Raw genomic sequence first — 23073 nt, 5'->3', positions numbered from 1 at the left:
ACCCTGACTCCAGCAAGGCTCCGGGCTGGAGGGAGGCTCCAATATACTCCAACAGGCTGCGTTATTGCTTTTTAATATTCCTCCTAAACCACCTCTGCTTCAAACGCCAGACCAAAGCACTGGTTAAGGACTGGGAGCTGTGATTAAAGCAAAACCATTCCTGGCGCTTGCAAAGCCACACGTCTCCCTGCGTGCACAGGCCTGGGGGGCTGTCACCAGCTGTCACCCTTCCAGGGATGCAATAAAGTCTAGAAACCAACATGCATTTAGGGGAACAGCTTCGGGAATGGGAGCAGGGCACAGCTTCAACACCCCTGGACACAGATCTGGCAAAATCTCCCCAAGTGGAGGTTTAACTTCCCAGGTGCCCAAAGGATGGGAGCTCAACTGGGTTGCCTGAATTTGGGGTTGTGTTTTCTTCCAGGTAGGAATGGAAAAAGGTTTTGCCTTTATATATTATATATTTTTTGTTATTATTATTATTTTTAATACACACCATGGTCTCTAGCAGCCACATAGCCAGCTCCACATGGAACACGCAGGGTAACAAATAAGATGCTGATGCAGGTGGCACAATCCTGAGCTCAGACCTGCCAGGATCAGGGGATCTGCTTCAAGCAGAGTGAATGCGAGCACCGCTCGGGACCGACTTCTCACCCTATATTTCCTGGTCAGCATGGTCTTCTTTTCAGCCAGAGCCCCACAGACCCCAGCCATGCTCAGCTGAAGCAAGGATGTCATGGGGCTCCCTCCACTTCTACGCCTCCTCTAGCTGACCCTTTGGCAAAGCAGTGACCCCAAGCCTCACTTTTTTTTTTTTTTTTATTATTTTTACTTCTGGCCAAACAGCCACAGCCTCGAGATGTTCCTTCTCGCACTGCACACCTCATCCAAAGCCAATATTTGGATTGTACTTCACCCGGACAGGCTGCACGTACCCCAGCAAGGTCTGCTGGACACTGGGGGAAGGAGGAACTCTGTGTGCCACCACAGGTCACCCTTCACCTCTCCAGCCCCAGGAAGGTGGCACAGGACCACCAGCACATCCCTCCACTGCTCAGACCCACCGACAGAGCCGGGGACCCCTCGGAGCTGTGCTCAGCAGCCCCGGAGAGCGAAGGAGTTAAAGCAGGCTCATTGCTGAGGGATTTCTCCGTAATCTGTACACATGTCATGGGGATCAGGGCTGTGGGTGGTAGTGCTAGTCTGTGGCAGTTGTTCAGGCCCATGGCTCAGCACCTGACTCGCTCCCAAAGCCCTCTGATCCCAGCAGTTTTCAAATTTAATTAAGAGGGACCCACGACGGGCTTAACTCCGGCCCGAAAGCTCTTTCAGGAGCTCTGCACAAAGGCCGGAGGGAGCGGAGTCACAGCAGAGGGACCGCGGGGACACGGCGGGGGGGGGGGGGGGGGTTGCAGAGTTTCACCCAAAACCACCAAGGAACAGCTGGGGGGGGGGGGGGTGGAAGCGAAGGTGATGCCGAGAGCAAGAGGTCAGATTCTTTTCTGCAGAGGTAATGGTGGAACCAAGAGGAAATGCAGGTTAATAACCAACGGGCTCTGCTGGTTAAAGTTTGCCCGGGTGTGCAGAGCACCCGCAGCCCCCACCCCGTGGTGGGAGCAGCGCAAGGAGCAGCCGCGGGGGGCTCGGGCAGGGGACGGGGCGTACTGGTGTCCCAGTTCAGATGCACCAGCCCTAAAGGATGGAGATGGAGAACACGATGGCAACGCAGCCACCGTGGGGGCTATCATCCAGGGAAGAAGCAATCATAGGGCATTAAAATTAATGAGTTTTTTTTCCCTAGGATAACCTGAGTCCCAGGAACATCAGCCGAGGGATTCCTTCCCAAAAATTAGTCCAAGCCAAGGAGAAACCCCTGACTGTCTCTCCAGGGGTCCCACAGCTCTGCTTACCCCCTGACCGTGTGCTCCCAGCCCCATCCCGCCACCGAGCCCTCACATCACCACCAGCCTCGGTCTTGCTGTTAAATGCCTTGGGTGGAAGTTATTAACTGCAAACACAATTACCTGGCTGGCAGCAGCTCTATGCCCTGACTTGAAATCTGGAGCCTCATTTTAAGGCTGGGACTGAAGGGTTTGGGTCCCGTCCCCCCACCCCCTTCCCATTTTTGGCTACCGGGCAAACTCACTGAGAGCAGGAAATTAGGAATAGAAACAGTCTCAGTATCAATACTCCGCCGAGGCTGTTTACCATGGGCTATTTGCACTAGATAATCGCTCAGAAGTGTCTCACCTCCTCAGCTCTTCAAGAGCCAAATGATGTCATGGAAGTGGCATCCGGAGCAGGAGCCAAAGTGAACCAGCACAACCCGTGCCCAGCAGGAAATCGTTCAGGAGCCCCAACAGACACCAAACAAAACTTCTCCCCGATGCTGCCCATTTGCCAGGGCACAATGGGGATCGCCAGGAAAGCTCTGGGAATTTGGGGGAATTGGACCTCAGTTGCACCCTCGTGGGGCTCCTTGGTCCCCGTGAGAAGTGCCCGGAGCATCCCTGCACCCAGAGACACGGGGCAGTGAGTGGAGACCAAGCAACCCAAGGAGCCCAATCCTGCCCAGCAGCCACCTCCAAACTGTGACAGACCCAGAGCATCTCCCCCTCCCCACCTCAGTTAGCATTTATTCCTACAGGAGGCAGCCACAGAAGCTAAGAACAATGAGACCCTCGCTGCTGGGAGCTGCTGAGCCACAGGTACACGAGCACAGAGAGCAGCAGAGGGCTCCTGAGGGGCTTCTTCCAGGGCCACCCCGAGTGCTCCCACCTTCCTGCACCCTGGGAGCTGCTTCAGCACAGCCAGACACAGGCTCTGGCATCGAAATCCCAGCAATCTCCCACTGTGAGATTTGGTAATCAGGGCAAGCAGCAGGACAGAGCACAACTGCCCCGTGCTCAGCAACCACAGCCATGCCCACCCACGACCCCAGCCTCTCCCACCACCTCTCATCCACCCGCACACCTCCAAACACTCCCTGTGGGCAATGCTGGGGCCAGGCAGCTGCTGCCCAGCCAAGGACAAAGAAAGAGCCCCCAAATCCCACCCCATGTCCCCAATGGGCTGCAGCAGGAACCACGCAGCCAGGGGAGCGCACGCAGCAAAGGGGACCCCAGGAGCTGAGGACAATTTAGGTGTCGGTGCTGCCCCCAGCCCCTTTCAGCTCCGTGGGTATGCTTTAAAATGCATGCACGGGGACCGCAGAGACAGGCCTACATGATCTGTCTTTGGCAGACCTCAAAAAGAAACATCTTGCCATTTCATCCCGCTATTTAAAAAAAAAATAAAAGCAAAGCGCGAAGGGGCATATCACACGATTAAATATCCACGGCAGCTAAGAGAAAGAGGCGGGCAGGAACACAGGAACCCAGAAAAAAAAATCTGGGTTTTATTATTAAACTATTATCTCAAATTTCTAATAAGCAGGTTGGAGTTTAAATTACAAGATCTCTAACAAAGTCAGGATCCAAACAGTTCAGGAGCCCTCAGATAACAATCGCCTTCCCCCAGATCGGTTTCAAGTCATTTCTCTGCACAGACAAAGCTCCCTTTCAGAGCAGCGAAGAGGGACCTCGGGGTTTTATTACCCGCGGAGCTGTGGCCCTGAAGATGCAGTAACAGGGATGGAAACAGGTCCTGCTTCCCAGCAGGGCACCTGAGCAGCAGCAGGGATGGGACAGCGAGGCCACAAGGGGCTTGGGGACAGCCCAGCCCCGCAAGATGTGCCCTAAGCCCCTGCTAAATGCAGCCTTGCAAGGACTCCAAGATTTGGGAGAAGAGAAGGGAGCAGGGACCCCTCTGCCTCATGGCCACAGGGTGATATCAGAGCAAAGCTCCTTGGGGGAAAGACTGGAGGGAAGCGAAGGAGCAGCTCCATCCCCACAGCAGCCACATTTGGATGATTTGAGGGAGGCAGCCAGAGCCAAACGATGTGCCACGGCTTGTTAGGGGCTGGCTTAAGCCTTGAAGCATCCCTTTTACTGGTAATCTCGCAGGAAGGATACACCAAGCCTCTGATAAGTTTGAGCAGAGCTTTGACTTGAAGGGAAGAGACATCTGATCCTCACTGGGGAAGGTGAAACCAGGCTAGGAGCAAACCTTTTGCCAGGTGGTAACGGAGCTCACGGCCCAAACAGCAGTGCTGCCTCAGTTTCAAGGACCACAAATCACTCCTCCCACAAAACATTGGATCTGGCTTCCTTAATGCCTTCTTCAGAAGTATCCTGAACTGGAAAAGCCAGGGTTAGAGCAATCCCTTTAGGGCAGGAGTTCCCAGGTGGGTTGGAGGACCTGCAGATTGTTCCCTGATTTCTCCCAGTTCCCATACCCAATACCTCTGAGCTCTGTGTGCGTGGCTTATACAGAGATTCAGGGTGCCTTTGAAACGTAGATACCCCAAACCCAAGGGGTTTGAAGACACCAAATGCGTTTCACACCCTCAATACAGGGAAGGATTTGCCCCCAAATCCTGCCCCTTCCAGGGAAGGATTAGCCAGAACCGCAGAGCAGCCAGAGGCAGGGGCAAGGGGTTGGATGCAGGAAGAGGAGCACGTCCTGGGCTACACCTGGAAATGGATGCTCCTCGCACAGCTCGGTCCCACTGCACCACCCCAAATAACCACCCATCCTATCCATCCCACTGCGATACCAAAGGCGCACAAAAAACAGGGTAAATGCCCCAAATCAGGCACTCAAAGCCATCCCAAGGGGACAACCACCATGCACTCAGGACCTTGCTTTGGCTGCAGCTGGCAGGCGAGAGCAGCTCTTCCACCAGCAGCCCGGGAGGCTGGAGGAAGGCCACTTCGGTCCAGCTCTGCCAGCAGCCTATATATCACCCTGAAAAACTTCCCCTGCACCTTGCCAGCCCTGCCTCCCTCCAAGATTCCTCTAATTAATTCAGGAGAAAATTAATTACGGCGGGATTTTCAGAGGCCCGGCATCTAATGATGGACTCCCTCTGCTCTAAACCAGATAATCTCAGGCTCCCATTTGCTCTGCCAAACCTCGCTCTCTCCGCCTCCCCCTTCCCACCCCAGCACAATGCCGCCGTCTAAATTAGGCAGGGAAAGAGTCGCTTGGCAAAAGCGAATCCGAGCACCAAGGTCAGGCCCCGAAAAACAACAGAACTGCCTAAAGAAACCCCAGCGTTAATCCCGTCATGCTTCCGCCAAAGATTCCCCTTTTCAAGTGTTTTCTTCCTGGTAAACAAAGTTCTCTCCATTGGGCTGTGAATTTCAGGACACGGTTGCTTGGTAATAGCGGGCTGCAAACCAGGAGCTTCGCCCTCCCCATCACCCTTCCCAACCCTTGGAGGAGAGCAGAGGGTTTATTAGAAATAATTAAAAGGCTACAGAAATCCAGAGGCAGGACAGAGCTGATTTAAGCCACGATCATTTCTGCTTCAGGTGGACGTGGCTCTCAGTAATTGGGATTTGCAGAGATGCTCCCCGTCCCCTTTCAGCTCCAAAGCTGAGCAGACCAAAGCATCTCTGTGCTTGCCACTGTCCTTGCTGCAAGCGCATCACTGGTGCAGCTTCACCCACACACTGGTTTCCAGCTCAGGCTCCCAGTTTCCCCTCCATAAATGCTGCCCAAGAAGCAGGAGCTGTGGGAGCTGCCCTGTGCCTGGTTGGTACCCAGGGAGGGATGCAGCAACCGGGCACCCAACCCACCTCCAAACAGTGAGGGCTCAAAGAGGAAAGTTGAGGCACCCACAGCTTCTCTGGGTAACCTGTTCCAGTGCCTCAGCACCTGTAGAGTGAAGAATTTATTCCCTATATCTAATCTAAATCTACCCTTAGCTTAAAAAATCCTTATCCTATCACTACACTCCCCAGTAAAGCTGTGGGTGCTGGAGCCATCTCCCCACATCTCCGAGCATCCCCTGCTCCTCACGAGGAAGGCAGAGCAGAGTGCACAGGTGAGAGCCCCCGAGGGCACTGCACCACCGTGCACATCCCCAGAGCAACCACAGGGGAGTAGATATTTGGAAAAAAATCCCTTTGCCTGCCCTACTTAAATCTCAGGGACTATTTTGGCAGTGCTGGGAGCCCCGGAGGACACATCGATGTTTGTGGTACCCAGGCCAAGAGCAGAGGGGCCCCTGCGTGCCGCGGGCTCCCGGCAGCACCCGCGAGGAGCAGCACAGGCGCCGCGTCCCGAACTGCTGCTGGCAGCTTGCTCGTAGGGAAACAATAACCCCCAGCTCGGCCTTAAACGGGTCAGGAGCCTTTCAGTCCACGGACTGGCACCGCCTCAGCTTCTGAAGCCCAGATCCCTCTGCCATGAATAGGAGCTCGGCGCCTAAGTCCATCTGGCCCCCACTTCACAGCATCGTCCCAGACGCCCAGTCTGGGCAGCTCCGGGGGTGCTCCCAACCCTCCTGGAGATCACGCAGCTGCTTCCAGTCGTCCTCGAGTCCTGCAAGGCGCTGTGACCATGCCACGATCCCAGGCCCCCGCGAGCTCCGTGTCCCTGCGCTTTGGCAGGCACCAACCCGAGTCTGGCACAGGGACCGGGAGCTGTTCAGAGCATCTCCCTCCCCTTGGGCGGCTTGGAGGAGCCTTTCTGCTGAAGGCTTGCTCCAGCTCCTCGCTAATTACATTAGTCTCTCTCAGCCGTTATATAATAAATGAAAAATGCGTTTGCCTGGGTGTCAGAAGAGGGGACTGCCAGGAGCCAGGGCTCACGAGAAGCAAAGCTGCGCCCCCAGCTCGCCACGACGGGTAAGACCCCACCAGCACCAAAGGTGCCTTTTCCCCCCCATCTGTTCACTAACAGGTGGCACAGACAAGATTTTCAGAGATCAAAGCAAGCTTTCACTTATTTAAGCCCCTTAAAATGCCATTTAAAGTTTGACCATGTGTTACTTTGCCTGGGGTGAGGAGACATCTTTCTCCCCGGAGCTGTGGGGCACTCAGCTTCTCTGCAGCGTGTTCAAAGCATCCTCTGTGCTCACCTCCCTTCTTCACGGCTCTCACCAGCCCAGGAGAAGCAGGGGAAGAAGCTGAAACACAGACAAGAAGCTCAGGCTCAGCAGGGCTTTAGCACATCAGCATTGCTGTCTTAGCCCTGGCTGTGGAGCCACGCGCCCTGCACCAGTGCTTGGCTGGAAAAATAGCCAAGGGAAAAAAGAGTTTTAGTGTGGAAACCAGACATGGATGTATACAGAGCTACTGGTAAAGTCTCTTGAAATTTGGGGAGATAACTTTTCATCCATAAGATAAAGGAACTCTAACTCTTGCAATACTCAGCTTTTCACCAAAATTGTTCTCCTAAGCCAAGATTTTGACACAGAAGACAAAGAGCAAGTACTTTTAGATTACACTAGGTAAAAACATCTCCCCTGTAACCACATGCAGACCCCCACCCTGCTCTCCCTGCCTGCCTCGGGCTCTGTGCTGCTGCAAAACCTCTCCCCTGCCACAGGAAAGCAGCAACAAGCACCTTCAGGAGATGGAAACAGCCAGGGCAGGAACAAAGAGGTTACGCAGCTGGTGCCAGAGATGCAGCCACAGGACTGCCAGCCCTGCATTTTGTCTTTGCACCCCAAAATAGCCCCTCTGCCACCAGCCTCTCGAGATGCCCCAAACCCAAGAAGCAAACACGGGCTGCAGAGCACAGCAAGAAGATAAAGCCCCAATTGTGCATCCTTCCCCCGGCCAAAACAACGCTGGGTCGCCTGCGTCATCCTCCAGACAGCAGCACCCACAAGGCCGGGATCTATTTTCTGTTTGTTTTCCCAATTTCTCAGCAGCAAAGCAGGCCAGTTGGAAAGAAAAGTACTAAAAAACAGAGGGGAGGAGAAGGGGGGTGGGTGGGAATTAACTCCTCGCGATCGGGTTGTCCATCTTCAGGAGATTTTAATCCTGCCAAAGCAAGGTCAAAGTTGAAGGTGGGGGTAAAGGGCTTGGGTTTGCCCTTGGGAGCAGCTCATAGCAGGCGGTACTCATGGGGACCTCATGCTTCCAACCACCTCACCCATAAAACCTCTGCTCTGGGATCTCTTCTGTAATGGTTTCACATTTCTTTTTAACTTTCTCCTTGCAGTGAGACAGCAGCCAGCTCCTCGACAGCATCACCTCATCCCTGGGCTGGTGGAAGACCTTGAGCCCTTTGCTGGAGGAGATGCAGGCAGAAGGGAAGGGGGCAGCAAATTCCCCAGGGGCATCACTGGGGCAGCGGTGATGTTATGGCCTCACCCCCAGCCCCATGATGGGGTGACCCCCCCATAGCCCACCCCATGACTTCCCCATCACCCCCCCAGCATCCCCATGGATGGCACCAGTGGGACAATGCTTAGGGACAGGGGGGTGGCTGTGTGGCACCCACACATGCTCTCAGCAAAAAGGGGCAGACCCACAAGCAAGGCATCCACTCACTGCAAAGGTCAAGGTTTGGGGGCATTTTGGGGGTGCAAACTCATCAAAAACCCCCAACTGTCTCCAAACACCGTGGTTGTGTGTTGCCAGCCTGCTCACAGGTCCTGCTGTAAGTCCGCATCAAATGGGCATCACCAGCCTGAGCCGGGCAGGGGCTGGCACCAAACTGACCCCAGGGGTTGGGGTTTTTAAACCCAAACTCATCCCAGGTCAGCTTCAGGCTGGGAGCATGATGTAAGGCAGTGGTCACACTGCGGAGGGAGCCCAGGCTGCAGCCTGGTGACAGCATCAGCACGGAAAGTCCCAGTGACACCGAGCCGCCACCACAGAGCTGCAGGCAGGGTCCGCATCGAGGCTTCAGGGCTCGGATTTCTTGTTAATGAAATCACTGCTAAATAAAAAGATCCAGAGGGGAAAGGAGGGGGAACAGGGGGCAGTCAGCATGGATGTCAGCTCTGGGAGCACACAGGGAAGCAGATTAATGTGGCAGCAGTGTACAGAGGTCTGGGCTGAGCCTCTTGGGCACATCCAAGAGCAGTGTCCCCTCTCCGGTCCCCCACCTGGCATGGGAACAGCGTGACTCAACGGGTGACTCACCCGTCTCAACCCAAGCCAGTGATGAAGCATTTTGTTCAGCCGAGGTCTGGAGATTAACCCAAGCTCCCCAGAAGCTGCGTGTGCAGGCTCAGGACCCCGCTGCACCCCCAGCCCAGGAGCAGCCCCCACAGCCCCGGTGGCCCTGGCACGGTGCCGGTGGCAGCTGGGCGCATCGAGCCACACATGTGCCTTGCTGGGGGCTCACCTGCTCAAACACCCTGCACGTCATTCCCCACGAGGTGCTGTTGCCAAAACAGAGGCTCAGCCACTCCCAAGAGATGGGAGGAAAACCTGGCTGGCAGCAGAGGATGGGGAGGGAGAGGCGCAGGGGTCCTGCTGCTGCCACCCAGCCCCTGGGGACGGAAAGGTGGCACCTGGAGCAGTCCCACACAAGGGGCACGCTACATCCAGATGGTGATGAACATCACCAGGCTAACAGCTACAATGGATCAAGAATGACCCAATGCCCAACACTAAGGGTCAGCCCCAAACTCAGTACATATTGTTGGTAGCAACCAAAAAGGGAAAAAAAAATCTATTTGGAGACAGGAACAGAGCTTCGGGGGGCAATGCTCCAAGCTGCGCCATCCTCAGCTCCTCCTGCTGCAGCAGCACAGGTCAGGTAACGCACTGCCTGCAACATAACCCTGGGCTCATCAGTCAGCTGAGACTGAAGTCACGGTTACCCGCAGCTTGGTGTGTTTGTTTAGCACCCTGGAGTCACGAGAAACACCAGGTTTTCTCAGGGAGCACCCGTCCATCCCAGCTGCACCCACTGCCTTTTGTCCTAGGGGTGGTCCCCAAGGACAGGAGCCTGGCCACCCGGGTACCCCTGCTCCCCAAACGAGACCCAGGGGTGCTTTCCAGCACATCTCACCTGCTGCTCCTTCACAGGAGGTTTTTGCCACAAATACTAATTTAATTTGGATTACTGGGGGCCTGGTGCCATGAGGTCAGTCACAAAACACAGGGGTATCACAAATATCAGGACAACAACAGCAAAGACTAAAGGGCCAGAGCACCTCCAGGCTTCTGGTGTGCTCAGTGAGGTTTGCCAAGAACAGGCTGGGGATGCATTTTTTGGGAGCAGCCCCACAAACCATCGCGTTTGCACACAAAGGACCTGCACCACCCCAAAGCACCGACAGAGCAAACCTGGGTGCTGCTAAGCAATGCAGCACAGGCAGGTTTATTTGCTGTCTAGGCAGCAGGCAGGGAAGCTGCAGAGCCACCCCAAATGGGCATCAGCACCACAAGAAGCCGCAGCCCTGCATCTCATCCCTCCACTCCACGGTTACAGCCAGACCCTCTGCCCCTGCTCCACCCAGCACCGAGCAGGTTTCTCCATCTGTGCTTGGGCAAAAAGCAGCAAAACCCATTTTGAAAAGCAGCTTGTTCTGAAAATACAGCATCCCTCAGAGCTACAGGAGAGCCCCCAGTTAAAGCAGGCTGAGCGCCTGCTGCTCCTCAGCTCCTGCTGCCAGCACCAGCACCTCCCCTTGGCTCTCCCTCCCCTTGGCTCTCTCCCCTGGCTGCCATTGAGAAAAGCCCCGGGAGGAAGAGGATTTGTCAGCCTGTTCCTGCCCAACAGGTTCGCTCTCCTGTCCCACGTTATTACTGTTCCCAGGCGGCCTCCCCCCCGTAGGCATCTCGGGGCACGTCCGGAAGCGATTACGATCAGCTACAACAACGTTCGAGCGGCTCCAGAGCCCGGCCAATGCAGAAAACACCCCGTCCCTCCGTTTTATGAATGAGCAAACCCGGGTGCTTTCTATAAATGTCAAGATAAATTACCTCTGGGCATTCCCCTCCCACCGCCGCAGCTTTTCATGGAGACATCAACCCGAGTTCCTTTGTCCTGCAGAGCTGGGGGGGGTACCAAAGGAGCAGGCAATAATCGTGCCCAGATCCCCAAGGTTTAGCCCCCCCGATGCTATCTCTGACACTCACAGGGAAGCTTTTTGCTTTGGGAAGGAAGGGCAGAGCCTCCAGCTGCAGCAGCACTCTCAGGGGGAGAACAGCAAAAGCTTCGTGGGGAGCAGCCCACAGTTTCCTCGCCCCCCAGGCTCAGTGGCTGTCAGATTTCCCCCCACGGTGAGCATCTCAGGGGGCTTTGGGAGGGATGCCTCACCCCCCATGCTGTCACTCCATGCCCTGCCATCCTTCCCCCCCTCCCTGGAGCTCTTTTTTTCCCCAAACATCTGGAGCAGCAGCAGCGCCCTTCAGTAAAGGTGATTCACCTCCTTTCAGCATTGATAAGGCACGTCTAAAAATACACGGAGATAGCGATCTGAGGCACAGGTGTCGGCTTTTCTGGCACAGCACAACAGGGCCTGGAGAGCAGGGAAATAACCAAGCAGTGTGCTCAACGACATGAGCTCATATTTTGGAGTTAGGAGCAGGGTACGGAAAGAAAATCCCATCTCAGGGTGCTCCTCGGCACAGGGGGCTGCCAGCAGCAGGCTGCTCGTAGCCAACAGACGGCACCAAGCAAGCATCAAAGCCTCTTGGCCAGGGGTGAGGAAGAGCTAGGAGGCATTTTGGGCACATTACCAGTGCCACCAGCACATCAGCTCAGCCAGGGCTACCCAGGGATCCCAGCAGCAGCACTGCACCTGCACCACATCGCTGGGTCCCCCCCAAAAACAACCCAGGGACAGGGAGCTGGGAAGAACACCAGCAGCTCCCTTCAGGCCCTGACATGCCAGACAGGCTCACTTCGGTGCTGTACCTTATCCAAACATCTTCATCTCTTTCATAAACTCGATCCCTCCTTATCAGCCGTCGGGAGGAACCGCAGGAGCTCTAGCGGCTGAAGCGCAGGGCAGAGCGCAGCTCACCAAACCCCCCCCCAGCTCCCCGGGGGTCAGCGGCAGTTCAGTCCCCGCAGATTCATTCACGTGTTCTCAATCACGTACTGGGAAATGAGGCTGGAGGTGAGAGCTTTCTCTGTGCTCACGGGAGGGGGGGGTTCTGCAAATATTAATTTCAGTTCCCGTGACTAACGCGAGGCCGTGGAGAACCAGCAGCGCTTCTCAGAGCTTGGGCTCCTGGAGTCGTGGCAAGAAAAAAAAAAAAAAACCTCAGCTTTACAGTTTGCTTTTTAAAAAGTGACATTTCTGCAGCAACAGGCTGCCAGGAAGATTTTTTTCTGGGTGGCTGGAACACACCCCAAAGGGCTAAGCAAGGACTCAGACCTGCTCTAAAAGGAATCGCTCTGGTTGCGTGCGCCCATCGCGTGTATATTAAAGCACATGGGGCTGGGGTACTGTAAAAACTGCTCCTGCAGCTGAGCAAGCACACGAACACAAGCAGCAACGATGTTTGCAAAGGGTGCACGTTAAGCAGGGAGCTCACGAGGGTTTGCCTGCTGGCAGAGCTAACACACACCCTGCTGCAGGATCTGTGCCATCCACCCGGCCAGGCTGCCCACTGCAAACCTCCATTAATAACAGCAACAATTTGCATTTTGGCATTTCACTTTTTTCCCCCCACAATTTTGGCAAACCTCTGAAGAGAGCAGGCAGGGGAAAAAAGCTTCCAGTAGTCAAAAATCCCCATTTTTTGCCAAAAGCACCTGATAAAGCAGGCAGCCCGCAGGGACAGGACAGGGGGACTCCCAGCCCCGTCCTACCCATATTTAACGAGGCATTAACCAACGACAGCAGCATGAGGGCAGGTGCATTTCCCACACTCACACACCCTGGCAGGGCTCAGCTCAACACAGCTTTCCAGGATGAGGCCAGAGACACAACCCAAATTGCTGGAGGCCAAGGAGGTGCCTGGGGCAGAGGAGCCATCAGCAGGTTCCTCGCCCAAGCTCTTGACCTCAGGACCTCCCTCGGGCAGCTCTGCCCTCAGTGGCATCTACTCCTTGCTCCCATGCAAATTGTTCTCCACCTAAACTTAAATATTTGCCCCTATGGAGCTTTGGAACAAGCAGCTGTGAAGGAAAAGGGAAATAATCACATTTTCAGGCTGCCCAAGGGCATCATCCTTGGGCACAGCAGCAAGGTCTGCTCAAGGAGGAGTTGAGCCCTCTGCCAGGGCAGGCCAGGCTTGTTGGTAAACTCTGCTGGGTGGAAACACAGCTTGGAGGTAATTCAGCAGCAGGTTGTGGATGGAAACAGCCTGCTCCTTCCTACAGGAGGCTCTAACAGGGCACGGAAAGATCTCTCTGTGGAACGGGGAGCAAACAGCACCCGAGGCGCCTCAAACTCTACGGAAGGAGACCTCAGAACAGCGGAGCTGGGCTGGATTAGATGGCCAGATAGGTTTTTCCCTAGATTTAATCTTTTTAATTCATTGTCATTCCCATAATTACGTTCCGTGTTTTTAATTAAGGAAACCACAATATCATTTCAAGGAGACAGCCGAACAAAGGGCTGGCTGGCTCTCAGCAGAGCTGGGATGTGGCTTCCAGCTCCCAGGTGCGTGGTGATGCTGGCGAAACAAACCACTGGCGACCTGTGGCAGGTGATTTTTCCAAGGGGGCTTTTCCTCATTGCCCACGTACTCCTCTCAAATCAGCCTCTGGGGGCTGAGCACAACCCAGTTGAAAAGGACTTTCAGCATCTTGTGTTACCGAGGTGAGCTCCAAGACATTGCCAGACATGGGACAACACGCTCCTTCCCCAGGAGGAAAAAAAATTAAAAAATCAGTGATTCAGCCTACTGGGAGCTAACGTACTATTAGAAAAAGCCCATGGGATCCACCGGGGCAGAAAATCCTCCATCCAGAGCTTCTTGCTATACAAACAGCTCCACTATGCCTATTTTTTCTGTACCTATATTGCCTTGGATTAGCAGTTTATGGTGCTTTGTATAAGTGAATGCTCAGACAAGTAACCTTCAGCATCACTCAAAGAAGCCAAAGGACTTGCTGTGAAGTCAGAGCTGTGTTGACACCAACAATAATGCCCAGCACCATGGGGCTTGGCCTGCCACCAGCAGCTGGTGGTCACCCATCGCTGTGCACCATGGAAAGAGGTGCCAAGGGACAGCAAGACCCTCAACAAGCATCACTGTGCCGACCCAACACTCCCCTGCCTGCAGGACCAGCTACAAACCCAACTGCCTCTCCCAGAAGGGGGAAATGCAACAGCTTCCTTCCCTCTGAAGTCAGATCAGCAGGAAAGAAATAAGGGCTGCAGGGAATTGCAGGAGAAATCTTGACTCGGTGATGGATCTCTGAATAGTTTGCTCCCAAAGCATCGCTCCTATTAAAGTGATGAGCCCCACACCAGAGTTAACGCTCTCTTCAGTCTTTGTTTTTAATCACCCTCACTTAATGAGTGCCAAAAAAAAAATTGATCAGCCACACAGCTATAAGGAAGAAGTCTGCAGGTCAAAGAGAGAAACTCAGCCACCACAAGCATGGACACAGCAAGGAAGGAAACCGAGCAGAGCTCCGGGCTCCTCCACCAGCCAGGAGCAATGGGGGACTTGTCCCCAGCCCAGGGATCCCGTATCAGCATCCTGGCCCCACAAGGCAGATGGACACCAATAAAAACCCACACCCCAACCCATCACAGTCCCGCTATCACCTCCCCAAAAAGCCAGCCAGCCCTTGCACCTCTCACCCCAAACCCCTATCAGAGGGGCGGTGGCTTTGCAAGGACCCCGCTTCCCTTTAAAAAGGGGGCAGAGGGGGAAGTCCAGAACCATTTCTTCATTCTTCAGCAATGATTAATTATCTGCCTTGGCAGAGTGTGAAATACCTCGCTAGTTGTAGGCCGGGCTGAGTTATTGAGTGAGAGCCCTCTGAAAGCTCCCCCCACCCCAGGACCACAGAGCGAGGGCTGCGAAGCGAAATTAAAGCGCAGGCTGCTGAAAGGTACGAGGCACAGCACGCCTTTTGTGGGGAAAAGGGCTTGGGGACTCACCCTGTAATGAGAGGCCACCTTCTGAAAATTAAAGCAGCCCGGACTAGCCCACAATTAAAGCAGCTGGTGACTGTGTCAGCAGAAACACCCTGCTTGAAGCTGGGTCAGGTCCCACATCAGTCCCCCCCCCTCCCCAGGCACCGAGCAGCCCCAACCCGCTCCCAGGGATGCTCCTGCAGCAGCCACAGCCCCACAAGGAGCAGAGGGCATTTCCCACAGCGTGGCAATGAAGGGGAGGTGTCGGGTAAGGCTGTGACCCCAGGAGGACATCGGTGAGCATTTAGTGAAGCAGAAAGGCAAAGCCTCACTTCGAGGCATCAGTCCTGATTCGGGTCGTGGTGCTTCCTCCACCGCAGCGCTTTCCAATCAAGATGTGGCTCAACCAGTTAAAAAAGATGAGAAAAAGCAATATTCTGCTTTTCCTTCCCCAAAATCATTTAGCCTGGCAGCGCTGCCCACCACCCTCACCCCAGCGTTTCTCCAAATGCCACTGCAGGACCTGCGCGGATGGGTGGCTGCTGTCATTTTGCCATCCCTGGAGGTGCAAAACTCTTGGGTAACAGCAGGCAGCTCTCCCTCCTCAACAGCTGAAATTAAACAGCAGGAGGGGTGGATTTTTGTCCCCCTCTAGACCTAACTTGCTTCTCTTTCCCAGTCACTCCGGAAAGGAGCTGTTCTAGTCTCGAGGAAATAAGTGTTAAGGACCAAAAGGAGCTGGGCAAATTATGCAAGAAATGCCCCCAAATCCCCAGAGCAGAATTTGCCCAGGAACACTGCTCCATTACAAGCACTGAGACTCTCCAGGACAGAAACGTGGCCACACGGAGAGGGGAATACACCCAGCACAGAGCGATCCCAAGCACAGCACGCACGGGCAGCAGAACACCCTGGTGCCAGAGCAAACCCCAGCCCTAGAAGAAGGCACTGCCCCTGCCAGCACCCCATGTGCCAAGTGGGTGCAGGGCTCCAGAGCTGTCAAACCATCACCTTTCACCAGATCCTTCAGCAGGATTTATGCTTCCCTCCCACACGCTCCTGCCCTCATCCAAAAGCTCCTTTGCCAGCCTCCTGCTTTGCAGAATCTGGCCTTGGCCTCTCCTCCGCCCCCGGCTGGGTGCGTCCTCCCCATCTGCCGTGCCAAAGCCCCAGACAGGGTGGGAGGTGACATTTCCGCCCCGTTCTGCTGCTCCCAGCCTCCCGCAGCCCCACCAGGCTCCGAGGGGAGGAGGTGTGGGAATACGGGGGCAGAGCAGCGTGGACAGAGGACCAGGAGTTAACTCCTGGTGTCCTGAAGGATGCCGTGCCACCGAGAAGCACCTCCTCGTGCGCTGGCAGGAGTGGAAGCTCCAGTGCTCCTTGAATTTGGGTAGGTGAAGGCTGGAATTCATCAGCCAGCAGGACATCATATGGTGTTGATAAAAAGGTTGCAATTAATTACCACATCCCTGAGGTCTTGTATTCTCTCCACCAGACCAGAACATCCTATGGACCATGGAAAACTGGGACCACTCCCCCCGTACAGCACCACAGACCGCCCCAGGCAAACTGCTCCCTCCCCAGCCCAGCCACGTGGGGGTGTTCACCACCTCTTCCCAGCTACCTACACTTTGAACTTGATCCAAAACCTCCCCCCTTTTGTCACTGACATGCCTTGAACCACCCAAAAACTTCTGAAGTCACACAGGAGAAGGAGAGGAGACCTGCAGATTAGTTCACTCCGCACCGCAGCATCCCTGGGAGGTACCCGCTCACCAGCAGGTGCCAGAGCCCGGGGCAGTTTTTCCCCAAAAGCCGTGACCCTGCTCACTGCTTGAGGACACCAGAGCAGGAGGAAGCTGGGTGAGGACTGCACTGAAAAGCCCAAGGCAATCTGCTAAGCTTCAGGACAAAGGACACCAAAGGGCACCCTGCTCAGCTCACACAGCCGCGAGCATCAGCACCCAGAGGAGGGGGCTTTTCTTTATGGGAGCCAGGACCCCTTTATGTCCCACCTTTAGGATGCTTGAACCCAAGCATTTTTCCCTATTATAATCATTTTGATGGAAGCATCTTTCCTTTGATCTTTGTAACATTTCATCACCTCCACGCTGCGCAGCTGCTCCTGAGCAGCACCGAGCTCTCCTGCCTCCTTGGGACACCGGATAAACCCCCTGCAGCCAAACCACCTCCTTGCCTGCACCCTGCCACCCCTGGAACAGCGATGTAGGGAGAGCAAAGCACTGCCTAGCAGCTCGGTGCAGCCACAGACCAAGGTCCCCATCCCTCTCCAGGAGCCAGCCCGCGCCTGGCTCTGCCCTAAGCCCATCATGTGCGGCCGGCGCTCGTGCCAGCAGCAGCCGCTGCGCCGCCTCCCAGCTCCAAATCAGATTAAACCCACCAAGCCGCTGGGGCCATGCAGGTTGTGTCAGGGTAATTAAATCAGATTTGCTCCCCCTCGCCGCCTTCTCCCCTTTCCCAAAAGGAATTCTTAATGACTGGGGAGAGCTAAGGCAGGGGGAAGGGTCGCTAGCATCACACGGGACTGCTGACAGGAGAGAAATCAGGAAATGCAGTGCTTAATTCTCCACTTATAATCCTCCACAGGCGCTAAAAACACCCAGCTGGGGCCGGGACTCGTGGCACCGTCCACCCACAGCAGCAGCAGCGATTGCCAAGGCAGGGATTCACCCCAGGTCTGGTGCCTGCAGAGCCCTGAGCTTGTTTTGGGACACAGGGTAACGCATGCTGGTGAAGGGGAGCTGCAGAGCAAAAGCAGGGGTCCTGGTTTGAGTTCCCCATCCTCTCATTTCTCTTATTTCTCCCCCCCCCGAGAGCAGCAGTGCCACCCCTGCACAGCTCGAGGCCGCGCAGCCCGGAGCTCTTCTCAAGCCGTACGCAGCCAATTCACACCCAGCTCAAATTGCTCAAGACCAAAGGCAATTACGGGTTGGGGTTTGTTGTTTTCTGATGGCGGGTTAGATGGAGCCCGTTCCAGAAACCACCGGCACCGCTTTTCCAAAGCAAACCTGGGGACAGGGCAGGAGAGCTGGAAGGGCAGACCCTGGCGAGGACACCTCCCAGGCACAGCCCCAAACCCCTTGCAGCCCCAAACCAGGCTGACAGCACTACCATATGACCATATTTTATTTTTTTTCTTTCCTGGGCTGAAACAAAGCCCCCCCAGGACCTCCAAGAGCCACAACCCTGCTGCCCAGCTTCTCTCCAGCAGAGCCCTGGACTTGTTGCACCTCCATAAGGCCAACAGCTCCTGCAGGATGGAGACGGCGCATTGCAGGAGCAGCAAGACCAGCCCTGCCCCATCCCATAACCCCCTGGAGGGGCCAAAAAACCCAAGTTCTGCTGCAAACTCAGCGCTTGGTCTCTTCCTTCCCTCTAACCATGCTCAGAGCCTCAAGGGTCACCTTGGACCCAACTCCTCCACCTCCTTTGGTGGCTGCTGTCCCCAGTCCTTTGGGCACCAGGCTGCATACTCTGAATCACCAGGTTTGCCTGCGGAGGTGGTGGTTGGAAGCCACGCCATTAGCATTTAAATACCCATTTGGCTGTATTTTTAGCCTGCAATGAGGCTGGGACTGGGAGAGATGTTTGGTTTTCTCCTTGCTCTTTGGGCGCACGCACCCAAACACAACACAAACCAGTCGTCACCATCACCACCGCCGGAGCAATTCTCTCCCCTCGCATTCCTCCGCGCGTTTCCACACCGCGGCACACACCCACACCCCCAGGAGGGGGAAGCCAGCCTTCCAATTACAGCAATTAACGTTATGTATATTAATAAATGAGTCTGGTTTTCCCAACAGGGTAACCTGCAGGGGCTTGTTGGCAGCGCTGGGAGGCCCTTTTTGCAGCGGGGGGTGGTGGAGCGCTGGCATTTTAGGGGATGATGCCATGGGGGGGGCTCCAGGAGGACCCCGGCACGCATCCTGCCCTGGTGCAGGGAGAGGCTGTGGGATGGGACCACCGCTTCCACTCCAGCTTCTTCCTTTCTTCCCAGCCTGGGAGGAGATTTTGAATGCCGAGGGTGGATGCAGGTCTACAGGAGCTGCTTGCTCCAAGTCCTGCCCTTCCTCGTGGCCTTCCCAAATTCTTCCCAGCCTGTTTTCCTTCTCCAACCGGGAACGAAAACGTGCAGGGAGCAAGACCAGACACAGGGAGAGGAAACGGTGGTTTTTACCCCAGCATCCAAGACAAATTACGCCGCTCGTTACGCAAGCCACCTATTCCCATCGCCGGGTGCAGGCAGACGATGGGGTAATTCCACCTTCCCTCCAGCACAACCGAGCCACCCCACAGCCCCACGGGCAGCCTCTTCGCCCCGCACCGAGCTCGCACACCTCCACCCTCCCCCGGGGAATTAAGAGAGGGGTTTAAGAGGCTATCCCAAATTCATCCTGAAGTTTTCATGCAGTCGCCCCCTCCCCTTTCTGCCTGCCAGGATTGTCCCACCTGGTCCCTGGGGCCACCACGGCTCTGCCCACACCGCTCCCCCCTCGCTGGGTTTCCAGCTCTTGCTTCTCCCCCCCAGCGCAGACGATAATATCGCGTTTTATATGGAAAGCACTAAAATGGGATCACACCTTTTAAAAAAGATATTTCCACCTCGCTGCCCGCAGCCAGGCTTTGCCTTTCCCTCCCCCCCCCTCCCCACCCGAGCTCGCTATCAGGCCTCTAAGCCCCTTTAATTGAAAAAATGTGATTTTGGCTAATTGACAGCAGATGAGTTACACTGCAAGAAGGCAGGGGAACATTTGATCAATTTGATTTATGGCAGCAGAGAACCGACCTTCCCAGGTCTCTGCATCCCACTTCCAGCCCCACTGCCAGAACAGTTCAGCTGGCAAAAAAAAGTAATTAGTGTTTAATTTCTTAACAATTTTTTTTTTACCTCCCTTTTAATTGCTCTACATAAAACTGTCCTAGAATTTTACAGCCTCCAAACCTACGTCCCAGTCCAGCCCCCTCTTTGCTGGTTTTAATTAGGGCGAGACACGGCTGGCACGTTAATTTAAAAACGGGGGGGGGGACATCAGACCATGCTCCGGGAGGGTTTTGCCATTACAGGCACCAACCTGCAGTGTGAGCAGGGGGGAGCAGGGACCTGAGGGCTGCTCTGTCCTGTCCTGATGGGAAAGTTTGACTTCTGGTTGCCAGAAGCGAGCAGAGGGAGGTATTTCCAGCAGGAGAATTTCCTCTCCTTCAAGGCAACAGAAAAACGAAGGCTTAGAGCAGGGGGGGAAAAACGAGCTTAGCTTGGAGAATTTGCTACCAAGCAGCTTTGGGGCTAATCGACATTCCTGCGGGATTGGGGCTGGAGGCGCCCCGACGCTGCTGCTGCCTCTGCAGAAGGGATTTGGGGGATGCACGGCAGCGTGCACCGAGTCCCCACGTGAACTTTATAGAGGATGCTCCCAAAGCATCCCCATCCCAACCAGGGGGACAGCCAAAGCCAGGCTGCATCCTCAGGGGGAGAGCAGGGCTGCAGTCCCCTGCAGCATCCTGGAGGGGATCACATCCTCAGCCCTATCCCGGTTTGCACCCCCTGATCCTCTGCTTCAGCACATGGGGCCAGCTCCACAGCCCACACACGGGCTCAAAAACCCAGTAGGTATTACATTAAAAACACCACGAGGGAGCATCTCCCTAGAAAAGCACATTAGAATTAAAATAAATGAGAGGCATCCCCACAGCAATGCTGCAGCCTGCCCGTACTGATTATTTTCTGAGGTGATGGGGGAGAGGATGCTGCAAGTGCCACCAAATTGTGCTGGGAGGTGAGAGGGAGCAGAGCACCCTTCCCCTTCCCCGCTCAGCCCTTTTCAGCCAGGGCAGGGACCTTTTGCAGCCCAATTTCCAGCCCACACCACCTCCTAGTTTGATAAATATATTACAGGTTTCAAGAAAGCCATGGGCAAGGCAGAGGTGAGAGATGTGCCCAAGGGACAGCTGAAACACCAGCATGTCCCTGGCAGGACACCAGTGCAAACCATTGTTCTCAAGGGACCAGGCACCTCCCCTAATGGGTTCCTATGCAGAAAGTAGGAGAGATGTAGGAAGCCTCGGTGGACAAGGGAGAAGGGGAAGAGTTGAAGAAACAGCTGAGAAATGCCCGATGTAACGGGAAGGACACCTCTCTGCCCCCATTTCCTGAGCTTGGTCCCACTTAGGGAATCTTGGGAGTCCTGGAAAGGATTTTTCCAGGGGAAAACAGAGGATTAGGCCCTTAATGAACAGACAGCAGGCTTGGATTTGCTCAGCTGTGTTGTCTGAAGAGCAAAAAAAAACAATAACCAGCTATTTCGTTCCCAGGTTCAGCCCTCCTCGCTCGCTAAATCCCTTGGCAACATCGCACCGAGGCGATAGCTGAGGCATGCAACCCCAGCCCTGCTTATCTGCAGCTTACACAGACCTCAGGCAAGTCCAGGAGCCCAGAAAACCACGCAACAACCCGAGAGGCTCAACCTCACCCTCCCACCCCGACACCACCTCCTAGCACAGCAGAAGGAGCTCAGGGTCCCCACACCAAGTTGTGGTTGCACAGCCCCAGCACAGAGCAGGTAATTGGTGCCAAAATCAGGAGCACCTGCAGGGAGGCTCTGAAAAAGGCTCAGAAAGCTGGGGGGGGGTTGACAGGAGGGCAAAAATCCCCCCCCAGGTGCTGAGCCTTGCTCAAGGGTGTGCCTCGCTACTGGAAGGATTAAACAAGGGAAAAAACTCTCTGCAACCCAGCCCTAAAAGGCACCTTGCAGGGACCAAAGGCACTGCTCCACAGAAACGTTTGCAGCTAGAACTTGGCTCAAATTTACTTGGCAATAATAAATATTCTTGTTAATCACAATAATTTGCACAGCATGGCCACAGGGAGCTCTGTAGGCACCCAGCATACCTGGTGCTGGGTGTGCACAGCTGAGAGCCCCTGCCTCAAGGAGCTTTTACATCTCACCACAATTCTCCCACCTGGCCTTCAAAGACCCAAGAATTTAAAAAAAAAATTCAAAAGCCTTCTTCACCCTTCTCATGTGCAATGAAAATTACCATGCAACTTTTTATTTTGGTTGTTTTATTAAATAAAAGCCTGCAATTAGAAGTTAAACCCAACTTTTTAAGCTGTTGCACAATGTTGGCAAGGGGACATGAGACCCTGTCCTGACTCAGCTACAACAAAGCTTTCCCTCTGAGGATGGGAGGGAAAAATCCAGCATGGCAAGACCAAGGTCCCCAGATTTACACACAAATCCCGCCTTTTGGATGGCTCCAGACCAAGCTTAACCAACTTTGTACTCCGTGGTGTGCTCCCCACTGCCCTTTCTCCCAGCAGCAGCAAGGAGCTGAAGCTAACCACGTCCCTCTTCCACTTACAGGGCAGCTAACAGCAAAATCCAGGATTTTCAGAGAAAAAAAATAACAAGTTCAACCAACTCACCAGCCAGAAGAGCCCAGAGAGCAGCTTCTTCTCCAAAAACAAGCTTCAAAGCTGTGCTGGCTGATGGAGAGCATCAGTGCCTCCATGGAGGTGAGGTATGGGCAATGCTGGGTTTGCTCACTTGGTTTGTTCCTTTAAAATTTGAAATTGTCTGCTCTTGTTCACGAGACAAATGGCTGTGTGGGAGAGACTGGAGGAGCCCAGAGGAAGAAGTCCCAAATAACACACGGGAGGAAAGACAGGAGAAACCCAGATTGAGTTCCCCTTTGATTTAGATTAAATTAAATCAGATCTGGCCATTAAAGTCTCATTTTCTCATAGAGAGGTAACATGTGTGCCCTCTTTAACACAAAAAAAATAGTTATAGAAGGGAAAATGCATCTCCAGCAAAGCCCAGCCACTGGGGCTGCCCAAACCCCGTGGGCACAGCCTCCAAACCCGCGTGCCGTCAGCACCAGCACCGGAGCAGGGCCTGGAAATTCCCCTGAGCCGGCCGGCAGCTCGAGCAGATGGGTTTTGCGAGGCCTGGAGGAAAACTCACAGCTCGAAGAGCATCTCAAAGTGCCTGGAAACACGCACCAGATGCTGCAGGGACAGCTGAAGCGGGGCAGAGCCAGGGGTGGGGATGGAAAACTGCAAATAGGGGGAGTGGGGGGCGGCCTCCCCTCCTCCTACCTGCAGTGGCTCGTGGCTTCTAACCTCGTATTTATTCAAACCAAAGCACGGTATTGATTGACCACACGCTGCCCCCGAGCCTTCTGCATCCCCGTTGGAT

The 23073-nt window shown here is 54.7% G+C and overlaps 1 long non-coding RNA gene across 1 annotated transcript in view; it reads right to left on the bottom strand.

The window, feature by feature from the left end:
- The window catches only part of LOC119713132 (uncharacterized), a 126797-nt gene extending 104258 nt beyond the window's left edge, over positions 1-22539 (bottom strand). Inside the window, exons 1-2 of the long non-coding RNA XR_005260065.2 lie at positions 22299-22539; positions 6885-7021 (exon numbers count right to left, since the gene is read on the bottom strand). This is a non-coding gene — a long non-coding RNA (uncharacterized lncRNA). The remainder of the gene's footprint in view (positions 1-6884; positions 7022-22298) is intronic.
- Between the last annotated feature and the right edge of the window lie 534 nt (positions 22540-23073).

Source organism: Anas platyrhynchos, chromosome 19 (assembly GCF_047663525.1).
Source record: "Anas platyrhynchos isolate ZD024472 breed Pekin duck chromosome 19, IASCAAS_PekinDuck_T2T, whole genome shotgun sequence".
NCBI lineage: Eukaryota > Metazoa > Chordata > Aves > Anseriformes > Anatidae > Anas > Anas platyrhynchos.
Note: the sequence above shows the minus strand (reverse complement) of the source record. Positions and strands in the feature narration are given on the sequence as shown.